The following is a 12,823-nucleotide window of genomic DNA, read 5'->3' on the forward strand; positions in this document are numbered from 1 at the left end:
ACTGGGGGTTCAGAGGACCCACTTAGGCCGCGGAAGTTTTCCAGGTGGGCCATGAAAAGGGTCTGAGCCCAGGTCGTGACTGGGGGGATGAAGCCCATTTAGGAGACATCTCTGGGGTACGTCCTGTGGGTCTTGCCCCCATGTTCTGGGCAGAGGCCCCAGAGACGTGATCTAATCACCAAAGGCCGCCGTGGCCTGCTGTTTGGTCCTTGAGCCTGCAGCCAGGAGGTCAGCGGGCGGAGAGCTGCTCTTTCAAGGATGACTGAAGGGAAAACATCGGCCAGGGATCCATTTCCAGGTCCTGGGATGCCAGAGCAGTTCAGTCTTGACGCAAACACTTCTGAAAAGTATGGGAAGGGAGAATGGGGCACTCGCAAAAAGCTGGGTCGCGCTGGCCTTTCTGTTGCCCGGCCGTCAGAGGACGTGGCTTCCAGGTGCCTGTGCAAAGGAGCCTGTGTGTCCGGCTGGCCGCCAGAAATCTGCCTCATACCCGGTGGAGAACATTTTCTCCAAACCACCATTTGAATTTGGACACAGGAAACCAAATGAAACAAGCCTCAGTGCTCACAGCCGGAATGGGCCTTAGCTGTGCCCTGGGAATGTTCTCCGAAGGCTGCGGCTTCCCACCCCTCCCGCCCCATCTCCAGGATGGCCCACAACTGTTTGCAATGAATGTGACATTTATTCTTCTTGGCTGTGTGCAGAGTCAGGTGAGGTTATTGCAAATAGAATACAGAAATATTCATTTTTCCTTCCAAAAAGGGCTCTTAAACGTCAAATCAAATTAAATGAAATCATTGTATCGGGCAGAACACATATAAGTTGCAGATGGTGCCGTCCTCCTACGAATTCCCCCAATCTCTCTGCTTCCCCTTAGATCTGAGTGACCCGGGCCAGTTTAAAAAAAGTTCAAGTACACTCATTAGTTGAGCAAATGTCATTTACTTGAGTCTGAGCAAAATTCATTACCTGACTTCTCCCTCCGCCCCAACTTTTTGCATGGCTTTCCTTGCTGGACTAATTACAAGGTTCTCTGACATCAAGTTCACCTGACATAGTTTAACCCTGCGGTCCATTTTTAACACCTGAATATGGTCAAACAGAAATGGCTGCTACACGGCCTCCAGACCTCGGCATTTGGGGTGAAGCTGGGGTGCAGCCCCAAGACTGTGGGAAAGAGAGGGAGGGCGGGAGTCCTGAGTGGCCGTGCCCCACCCTGCTGTGAGGTGAGCTGTGTGGGAGGCATGGCTGCCTGATAAACGTGCCCGGCTCCTGAAGGCAGGCGCTCTGGCCCAGATGTTGTAATGTTATGAGATAATTTCCAGGCCTCAAAGGGGCGCAAAGGGTGGATTTGTCAGAGGGGCATACCTAGGGCGGTCTTTTCACAACAGACTTCATTACCATGTCAATTCTGGGGGAAGGCCCTGATTTAACACAGCAGTTGGCTGAATGCATATGGAGCGGATGGACCCTGAATGAACAGTGAATGGAAAAGCGGCTGGAATCTGCCTCCAGCTTTGTGTCGGGGCTGACCAGCGGCAGGGACCCTAACGCTTGCAGCACAGATGGTGGGAGGAGGTGGTGGTCTGAAGGCTGCGTCTTGTGTTTTCCTTTATGTCCTCCTATCACTTGTGGGCTCTCCCTCCATAGCTGTGTACCTATTTTCGTGGTCCCACCGAATTTGCTTCCATTTTCTCACTCCACGAAAGCAAAATCAGCTTTGAGGGAATTAGAAATGAAATAGCATATGCAGCCATAAACATTTACAATTTCCTCCCCCACAGTGAAGTGTAAGATACTCAGTTTTTGTGAGGTTTAGAAGTAATTGAAAATGTGATTAAGAAATCATGAAAAAGACAATTAAATGTTGGAACGACACGTTGCTTCTGGGTTCTCCCGTGTGAAGGGGGCTGGGGGATTCTTGTGTCCAGACGGGAGCCTGGCCACATCCAAAGAGCAAGAGCTGTAAATCAAAGGAGTCTGGCATTATCTAGTTTCCTTTCTGGCTTTAAAAGTTAGAACAGATGTCACAAGAGAGGACAAAATGGATTTCATCCACCAAGAGGGGCTTTCTTGCCCTCCGTAATAGGAAGTGCCTTGAAATGCTAATGTACACAGTTTGTGTTGCCGGGGTTTGCATAGAGATGGTGGGAAACAGCTCTGATCCCAACAAAACCTTTTGTTATTAATCAAGAAAATCTGGTCTTCTGAAGCAGCAAAGAGCTGGAAATTAGCGAGGCCTCTGGCAAGGAGGCCAGCGAGCAAAAACGCAGCAGCAGATTCCATCGCTTCCCGTAAGACATGGCACTGGGGGCCTTGCTGTATTTCCTCGTGCCCCCTACCTTCTCCACTCCCCCTGAGCCTCCACGTTTAAAGAGGGGGACATTTCTCTTGCATCTTGAAAGTCGTGTTTTCTTTCTCAGCAATTTCAAGGAGCGGGCTGGTAGCACATCCATTAAAAGCGTGCTAATGAAGTGTGCTAAGGAAAGAGAGCTAAGTACCACAAAATCAAAGTGAAGCATTTTGCTTGGCTAATGGGCTCGATTATGAGATTTTTACAGGCCCTTTTATAAACTTGAATTTTATTTCGCGCTGGGGAACAAGAAATTTCCGTTTGGTTTTAAACATACATAATCACACCACCAAATAGTCCTAATTTAAAACTGTGCGGGTACAGGGAGATTTGATGTCTGAGGAAGGGGTAGAAGCAGCCCCACCACTGGTAGTTAATAAGCACAACCTTTAAGCCTCTTATTCTGGGGAAGTAAGAGGAAGGAAGTGAGCTGCCCTCATAAACTACCTGCCTTTCTCCCAGTGTCTGTGCTGTCATATCTGACATCTACTTAGAGGGCCTGCCATTGGGATCAGGTGTGTTTACCTTGCCTTGACGAGAGCAGATAATTCCTCCTCCTAGGGGCTCACCTCTGCCTTGTGGGGCGTATAGCAGCATCCCTGGCCTCTACTCACTATATGCCAGGAGTAACCTGCTCTTGTTGTGACCACCAAAAAGGTGTCCAGATGTTATTGAAATCGCCCTGTTTGAGAAGCACCGAACTAAATACATCACCTGCCTTAGGGTGATGGGAACCACACGTGAAAAAGTTCTAACTGCCCAGTGTCTGGCCTGGTGAGGTCTCAGAACCAAGGGGTGACCGCGTGCTGCTGGGGTGAGCTCAGGAAAGGACGGACACAGAAGAGGGGTATGTACTTTCAGTCTCTTCCCCTGTGACACCAATGGTTTTGCCTTTTCCCTTGTCTTGCAGCCAGTAGACTGGAGGAGGGAAAGCAGGAGAAGGAAGCAAGAGGCCTGAGCAATCCACAGCCTGGAGACCAGCTCAGCACTGGATGATGACACCTGTGCCTTCTCCTCAGATTTGTACGTGCTTTCCCCCGGGGCGGATTGTGTGTGGTACAGAAGTGTGGCTGCCTTTGGCTGCTTCGATTTAGCTCTGATATGATTTATAAGTGAGGCCTCGCTGCTCTTTAAATGATACCCCATTATCGTTACAGGCACACTTTACTTTGGGGAAGGATGAGTTATTGAAAAGTGGCCTGTATATAGGAAAATAAGCACTCACATATGAAATATGTTTTGAGCCCATATTGTATATACATTTCAACTAAAAGTGAACTTCGAGAAAATCTGTTGTAAAGAGTGTAACTGTATCACGGACCACCCTCTTCATCTCCATCCTGGAGTTGCTTAAAATACGGCAGGTGTGGCCTTGAGAAAACCCACGAGTGTCGGTGGTCTTCCGTAGGTACCATACGAGTGCTGTGATCGCTTTACCAAGTTTATTCACTTTGATGACAGCTCGATGAGAAATCTGGGATAACACAATAAGCGGGGAATTCAGGTGCATTCAGACAGTGGCCAATCTGTGTCGTATCGGAGCGTTCTTAACCGGGCCAATCACATTGCTCCTCCAGGGGCCCATGTCACAGATGGGCCACGGGGAGGTGTGAGTCCCCGGCTGTAGACGAGGGCGCAGTGACCTGGAGAGGGGGGTTCCCAGAAGAGAGGAGGTCTGGCTTCACCAACACATGGACGTTTAAACGGCCGCTCTGATTTTGCCTCATCTGCTAAGGGAGTTCAGGCATCCTTGACAGTGAGAATCATCACGGAAAGCTAGGTGTGCTTTTGGAACGTGTGGGGTGGGAAAAGGAAAGATGCCGAAATCAGGGACCACTGAGGAGAGGTGACTGTGGGGCAACTGGCTTCAAAGTAACGTCTTCTAATCTGACCCTGTGTTTGCATCACACCTCACGACGCTGCCTGCAAGTCTGTCAGGCAGATACTCATTCTGGCTCACAATTTTCCTCTTGAAAATGCACCCGCCTGCACAGGAGCCTTTGTGTGATGTGATAGAGGAGAAAATGTGTACAGAGGTGAGGCCTGTGCGGTTGTCTGTCTTGTAGCTGGCTGTGGCCAGGACACGCTAACAGCACCTGCTGCTCGTCTCCCCGCGAGGGTGCTCGGCCAGGGCCCTGGGCCTGGGCACAGGGAACAGAGGTCGCAATGGAGGGAGAGTGGAGGGAGAGATGGAAGGGCGGTCAGGCCTGTCTGCCCCCATCCCTAAGGATGGGGTGCTGTGTTCAGGTGGCAGTGGAGGATCTGATCCCCGGGGGGCAGGGCTCACCCCCCACCCTATGCTAACCTTATCTGAAGGGGGGAAGGACTCCCCGTGTGACTTCCGTTTCCCCTGGATCTGCCCCATTCTGGGATTCAACACATACATTGTCATCATGAGTGTGAGAGGCCAGCAACTCCAGGATGAAATCAAATTTGTGGGCTAGGGGGAACCCATGGGACAGCTCAAACGTTGCTTCTGAGGGACAAAAGCAGCTTGCATTTGAGCCATTGAACTTCCCAGTGAGTTTTTGGAACACAGCTTATGGGTGGGTCGGGGCCAGAGGGCGGAGCAGGCGCCAGCAAGCTCCCTCTCTGGCCTCCTTCCCACCGGCCTCTCACAGGCGTTTGCATTCACCCCCCCCCACCCCCACCTCCCCAAAGTGCTAAAAACTGGTCCTGCTCAAAAGCAACTTAGTTTACTCTCAGGTGTTAAAAAAAAGAGCTGTTGGTGTTTGGAAAGCAGCAGAATATCCTCCTAGACAGATTTCACTTCATATGGGGGTGAATAAGAAGCAGAAAAAAGTCTCCATTATAAACACCTTAAAAATAGATGACAAAGGAAATGCTGACAGGGCTCCCAGGCTCTGCAGCAGTCAGGGGAGGGAAGGGTTTTGTGTGGACTTCAAAGCCCTGAGTGAAAGCTAATGAGGACCATTGTATTTGGGCAAAAGACAGTGCTGAGTGCTTATCAGAAAGGAGGTAAGATTACCGGCTTCTGGTCTCTGGAGATTTTTAAACGGGCAGCCTTTGGAGCCTCTTGAGGCCGAAGAGTTGTCCGTTTCCTGGGGATGTTTTTGCTAGGGGACCCCTTCTGGGGATGGGTGCGTGGTCTACACCACAGCAAAAGTGTTCGCTGAGGCAGAGCGGGGAAAGGGCGGTTTGGGGCAAATTTATCTCCCCCCATTGATTGCTTGAGCCCTGGAAAATCAGTATTGCTGAGGGGCCCTCATGGTTTTGGGGGTCAGAGAAATCGTAGAGCATGGGGATGGGCTTTGAGCGAGCGAAACCAGGGGCGAAACCAAGAGCTGACTGACGATGCCTTTTCGGATGGATCTTGAGACTATCCTGCCAGTTCTTTGACCCTAGATTCAGGAACACTGGACTAAACATCAGCTGCTGGAACTTAACACAGATCCCTGAGTGAGTAGCAGCAGATGACCAGTTTCCAGAACCTGCCTTGGTGCTAGGAAACGTCCATTAATTACTGCCAGGGATTCGGGGCCACGAGGGACCCCACCCCTTTGAGGGAACGCTCAGATGTTCTTAGGGGAAGGCCCTTCTGTGCGTTTGGGGGACTCCTGTGTCACATCCTATAGTTGCTGAAGAGGACTCTGAGCTGGCAGCATGCCTCCGGGCACAGCAGGAATGCTACCATTCCCAGGGCTTGGATTAAGGTGCAGGTTAAGCTGCTTCTCTCCTGGCAGGACTGTGCGTCCCTGTCAGGTGCCATTCTCAGAAAACCTCCCTCCGCAACTGCTCTGGAGTGGCTCCTGTGAGGAGACCGCCTTTCATTTTGTCCTTTCAATTCCCATCAACAGATCGGGGAAAATACCAGTGAGAAGCATGACCAAACTCTATCACCAACAAACCAACACCGACCCAGCCCTGCTCACTGGGGGAAAATGACACACGACTCTTAGAGTGCACTGAGAATAAGCATGAAAAATTATAACGGATGATGTTGAATGAGTGATAATGAAAGAAAAAGGACACTGATCATGCAGCAGCGTTTCTGGGAAAATACATCCAGTACTAATCCCCACTGGCCAACTGAGACGCCGTCTCTTTTCTCCCAGTGTGACACTTGTATTGGTTCTTTTAAGAGTCTCCGGTTTCCTACAGTGGAAACAGCAGTCACAGAAGCTGACCATGCAGGGACCACAGAGATGGAGGAGACGCTTCAGGATTGCAAGGGAGGAAAATGCAATGAGAGATTTGAACAGAATTGCCTTTTTCATGCTTTACAAAACAGAGTCTGGGCAGAGGAACGCTGGGGGCAGGTGGACAGTTGGAGCCAAATTTTGGACACAGAAAGACCCTGGAGGCTGAGGGGGGAGCGTGTGGAGGGCGCAGTGTGTGTGGAAGGCAGGGGACAGTGCTGATTCCTGAGCACAGAATTCTCTACCACCCAGGAGTCTTCAAAACGTCAGCACCTCCCTTGCATTTTCAGAACAAAATTAGTTTTATTTCACTTGAGTTAGAAGTATGTTTGCTGTCAGGGTCCTGACTAGAAATCCTAGGCTGGGCTCACTGCTGAGCTCCTGAAAATGGGGGCCTGGCTGGGACAGTTCTCAACACCCTCCGAGATGAGATGGGGAGAGGTCTGGGAGAGGAGCGGGCCGGTGGGGAAACATTCTCTCTGTTTACCTGGATGTCAGCTCTGTGCACCGTTCAGGACCTTCTGAGTAACGCCTCCTCGTGAGCCCCTGCTGTCTAGCCGCTAGGTGCAGGGGCTTGGTGGGGTCTTGGAGGTCTCTGACAACACGCAGCAAATGGCCTCTTGTTGAATAGCAAGGCCTTCAAGTACTGAGTAGCACACGTACCGGCAGGGTTCACGTCAGAGTCTCCTGTACCCCAGGAGAAGCGTCTGCATGATAACTCTAGCAGCTAACAGGCCCCGAGCACTCAGACCTGCCAGGTGTCTTTTGTTTCACGTGCATGTTCTGCTCCATCCTCACGACAACCGCATGAGGTGGGGGCTAGCATTTCCTAGGTGAGTAACTGAGCCTCCGCTCACTGAAAGGACTGGCCCACAGTTGTATGGCTGGTTAGTGAGTTGGGATTTGGGCTGGACATGCAGACCCCAGACCTAAGCTCTCAGGGAACCCCCTCTGCTGCCCCAGGCTGTATGCAAGGGACAGTGCTTGTCAGGAGCTGGCCTCCATCTCAACTCATGGTTCTTAACTGCTCTGCTTAAAAGCAATTAATGTTCCAAGAACATTATTATTTGTTATAATGTGGCAGCATTCGTTTGCCAGTGAGTCCTTTATTTAAAAATAAATGAGCACATATTTTTGCTCTCGTTCTGATGTGTTTTCAGGAGAGAGAGAAAGCGGGAAAGAGAAGAAGCACCAGTGGGCCAGAAGTTACTCCTACAAGACTGTCTTGTGAGTCTTGACAGACAAATCTGTGCCAGGAAGTGGCTGGGTTGCACCTGCTTTATTTCAAGTCTTTACAACCTCCTGGGATGGTGGGGGCTGTTATCTCAAAGATAAGAAAACCTAGGCCCCAGTAGATATGTGACTAGTGTTACGGATAGAATTGTGTCCTCCAAAAAGACATGTTCAACTCCTAACCCCCGGTACCTGTGCACGAGACTATAGTTGGACATAGGGTTTGTTCAGATGTAATCAAATTGTGAGGAGGTCGTATGGGTGGGACTAATCCAGGGGCTGGTGTCCTTATAAGAAGAGGGAAAGCTGGACATGTACACAGAGAAGACACAGGGAGGACGCCATGTGACGAGGGAGACAGAGATTGGAGTGATGCATCTACATGCCAAGGAACACAGAAAATTGCCAGCAACTACCAGAAGCAAACAAACACCAAGGAAGCATCTTCCCCAGAGTCTTCAGGGGGAGTGTGGCCATGCCAACACATTGTTTTTGGACTTCCAGCCTCCAGGACCATGAAAGAATGAATTTCTATTGTTTCAAGCCCCCCTGTTTGTGGTACTTTGTCATGGTGGCTGCAGGAAGTGAGTACAGCAAGTGTCCACCTTGCTTCTGCCGTGCACTTGAACAATTCTATGTTCAGGTCTGTGGGGGATGCTGCCTGCACCCAGCTCTTAAGCCAGTTCTACTCTAACACTAGAAACGCAGAGGAAGGATGAGACCAAGAGGACCTTGAAGGAAAAGGGAGGGGGATCTTGCTGGGGTGGAGACCAGAGGGCTGGCATTGTTGACCGGTGGGCTGGGCGGCAAGGAGGGGAGGGTGGGACCTGGGGATGATGGACATGCAGGAGAGAGCCAGAGGCTGGAGCCTGGTGCTAGGAGGTCCTGTAAACCAGAGGAATTGGAATTCGGTGTCATGCATAATTGGGAGCTTTGAATGTATAAAAGCAGGCAGAAGGGTAACAGTGTGAGGAGAATGTTTAAAATATTTATGCTTCATCAAGGGATTGATGACGGTGAAGGAAATGGCCTTCCCCTGTCACACCAGCAACGTTCCCAGAAGAAGGAAGAAAATTTCCTTGGGACCCAGGTGTGCTTAAGAGCGAAGGAGAGAGGGGGAAGGGAAGGGATGTGTCGATGGTCTGGGCTGTGACGGGGGCTGTTGTCCAGGGAAGGGGTAGGGTGCTTGCGAAGAACCAGCTGCAGGTGTGACGGAAGTGAGGATGGAGAAAGAAGGAGCAGCCTGAAGGGGCCGAGGGAAGTTAAGCTGGCACAGGAATTGTTGACACATAAAGCATACGTGGTTCTTGGTGACAAATAACCCTGGAAAGGCATCAAATATCGTGTTGTGAGTGACTCAGGAGCCAAGTATGCTGGTCCCCTTGTAATGTGGGCGGCCAAGTTATGCTGAACCAGATGAAGGGGTTAGTATCTCATGAATGCGCGGGGGAGGCTGACTGCATGGGAGAAAGAGTTAATAATTAAACCGTTTGCGCCACTACAATGGGCCTGGCTGGCCAGGGTCCTCAGGGCTGACCCCATTCCTCACCCGCCCTGTCGGTATGCGGCCCACACGGGAAGACCACAGGAAGCTCGGACTGCAAGGCCTGAACAACAAGACATTTTAGTTTTAGAAACCACTCCGACAGGAAATTAGCGAGGCTGATTAGGAAAATCAATTAGGCTTGACTTAAATTCAGTAGGAGGGGGAGATAGGTGAGGGGAAAGGAGCTGGCATTTGATGAGGCCTGAGGGAAGTGCTGGATTTCTCTGTGAGGTGGGGGTTACTAGTCCCCTTTTCCAATGGGGAAACTGAGGCTCAGAGAGCATAAGTAGTTGGCAGAAGGCTCCGAAGCTGGAAAGAGTGACTGGCCAGGAAAGAGGGTACAGGCTTGTTTGCTGTCACTCCCCCAGCCTGGCCACCTCACAGCTGCACTGCCTCCTGAAGCCGGGAGGAGGAGGCTCACAGGCCATGGCAGGAAGTGGAGGGCCCAGATCCCACCTCTGGCTCTCTCCCCCTCCCCCCAGGTGGTGATGAGAGAAGAAGCAGGAACTGGGGTGCTGGCCTCAGACCATCAGTACCTGCCCGGTGACTGGACCGCCTGTGGCTTCTGTAAAGGGGTTGATAGCACCTTTCTCTGGTGAATGGGGTAGACCAGAAGACCATTTAGGAGGACCATTCATAATGTATGGAGATTTGAAGTGACAAAGACTGTCTTTGTGTTCAGACGAGCTGGGCGCTAGGGCAGGAAGTCACCCTCATAGGTCGGGACTCTGAGCATGAGCGTCCTGAGCACCCTGCAGACTTCCTTTGCTTTCCATCGTGGGCGCAATGCTCCAGTCCCGTTCCTTTCCCACATGTCTTACGCAGGGCACAGCTGTGGTCCAGGTTCTGCCTTCCCTGCTGGGCAGCTCTGCTTCACGCCTGCAGCGCCCTGCCCCGGCCACCCTGTCTCCAAAGCCTGCTGCATCATCAATTTGACAAGGTGCTTGTGTCTTGGAGACCCGCCTGTGCTATCCAGGGCTTGGCACTTCACACTGCTAGTTTTGGCCCTGCTTCTGGGCCCCTCATCAGGGTCCCTGGGATGTCCTCGCTGCCTGAGGATTCCCTCGGCCAGAGCAGCTCGGGCCTGCCAGGCCCGTCTCCCTTCTGGGAAGCCATGGCCACTCCCCACACTCAGCTTCTGGCTATTTCCCTTCTGTGACTTACAGAGCGGCAGAAAGGTCACCTCCTGGGTGAAACTCCCTGCAGAAGATGCATCCCTTGTCTTTCTGGCTGCTCAACACAGCAGCCCCCAGGCCCTGGGAAGTCCCTTCCCCAGCACTAGGAGCCCACGGGGTGCTGAGTGGGTGTTGCTCACTGATGACAAAGACGACTGTGGGCCTTGACTATCTGGTTCCTCCCTGGAGATGTGGGTGTCTCCTTCTTCACAGAATGTCCCTGGGGAAGGTCTTTCCTTTGACTTTGGTGGGCAGAATAATACCACCCCCCCCCCCAATCCCTGTAAGTCCCAGAACCTGTGACTGTGGCACTTTAAATGACAAAGAGACTTTGCAAATAGTATTCAATCAAGGATATCAAGATGGAGAGATTATCCTGATTTATCCAAAGAGCCCAGTGTAATTGTAGGGTCCTTAAGTATGGAAGAGCAGCCTCCCAATAATGATGTAAGAAAGACTCAACTGGCCATTGCTGGCTTTGAAGGGGGAGTGGCCACCAGCCAAGGTTCGTGGGTGGCCTCTAGAAGCTGGAAAAGACAAGAAAACAGACTATCCCTTAGGAGCTCCAGAGAGAGCGCAGCCCTGCGAACACCTTGATTTTAGCCCCATGAGACGCTTCGGAATCTTTATTGTAGAAGCCACCAAGCTTATGATAATTTGTTAAAGCAGCACTAGCAAACGAGTACACTGGGCGACATCTTTTCTTGTGACAGGTCTCAGGGAAGAGCTCTCTGTGTGCACATGTCCAGGGTGGAAACTGGGCCCCATGGGGGTGAGGAATCTGTGAGCCAGCAGGTTGGGCACATACTTGCCTGTGTACCAGCCTGGCAGTGCCACATGAGGCCACATCAGAGATAAGCTTTCTCACACCTCTCCTTCTAGTTAACCTGTAACCCTCTGACTTGGAACACTTCCTTACAGGCTCTGGGGAGTGGACATAGCAGGTGACTGTTCTCTGGGCTCTGGAAGCTGGTGTGTGCAGCTGCACGGCTGGGCCGGCAGCCCCTGGGGGGAGAGCATAGGGGCTGGAGGCTCGGTGCCTGTTCCAAGACCCTTCAGTTTAGCCAGGCACAGGCGTGTGCAGAGAAGATCCCCAAACAGGGCCATGCTGGGGATGTGGTGACAGGGCAGTGACAGGGGCCTGTGGACAGAGAGCCCTGGGGACGGGGCACAAGCTCCCAGAGAGCTGGAGGGGATGGGTAGGAGCCAGGTCTGCACAGAGGGTCTACATGGCCTGTGGGAAGGGCCTGGGGGGGGGCCACCTGGGCAGACAGGGGAGGTTCAGAAGACAGCCCACAGCGGTGTGACCCAGATTCCTGGTTCTGTCTTTTTCTGGGCCACTCAGGGAGTCTCCCAGCCCCCAGGGAGGAAGTGGGCCGATGTGGCCAGTAGGCTGTGGGCAGCGCTGCTGTGTGTTGTCCACTCTCTTTTCACCATCTAAGTAGACCCAAAGCCACATGTTCGAGGCTGGGTCCCAGTATGTGGAACCTTTGTGGGCCCAGCTCCCTCAGCCCCACAGACTCATACGTAGTGTGAGCAAGCAGTGACCTTGGGGGCGTATTCCGGGTTAACTTCTTACCCCCGCAGCACAGTCGGCCTATCTGGGAGGATTAACTGGGTTTAGAAAGAGCCCCTGCTCTGCGAAAGGCATGTTGGAAAACATGCATACGAGTTAATATTTATGGGAGGCAGGGCGGAGGAAACGGTCAGGGTGTTGGTGGGATCCTGGGGGCGACAATGAGGCCGTGCAGTGTCCACGGCAGGGCAAAGGTCGCCCTGGGAGAAAACATTTAGCTTTGCCATTCTGAGCAAAAGCATCCTGGTTTAGAAACGCCTTCTGAGTCTCCGTTCCAGCCCTCTGTTTTAAGAGTTTTCTCGGGGATTGTATTCTGCGCCCTTTACAGCAGGCCCAGAGCATCTGAAGGTTCTAGAACAATGAATAACTCATCTTAGATGGAGGTGATCTTATTTAGGCACAGCTGGAATAGGAACTTTTAAAAGTGAATGTTTTTGGAAAATAAACCTTTGGGGCTTTTTAGTTGAGAAATCAGTGAAACCTGCCCATTGGCACTTACCCTATTACTCTCTGAGTACCCATCCTGCTCCCTGAGTCCTTAGGGGTGAGCCTGTCCCTCCTGCAAAGCTATTAATACATAAGGGTAGTCCAGTGCCCTTTCAAATACATTTTAAATCAAAGTATGACGTGCAGGCAGAGACGCTAATTGTGTATGTTTTGCTCAGTGGACAATCATATCCACTGCCTTCGTATTCCCACAAAATAACCATGAATGTAAAATAAACAAAATCAGAATTTTATGGGAGGTGGTATTACTCTTTCCTGTTGCATTTTCAGTTC

This window comes from Rhinolophus sinicus, chromosome 2 (genome assembly GCF_057876585.1).
Source record: "Rhinolophus sinicus isolate RSI-liver-muscle chromosome 2, RSI-T2T, whole genome shotgun sequence".
In the NCBI taxonomy this organism is placed as follows: domain Eukaryota; kingdom Metazoa; phylum Chordata; class Mammalia; order Chiroptera; family Rhinolophidae; genus Rhinolophus; species Rhinolophus sinicus.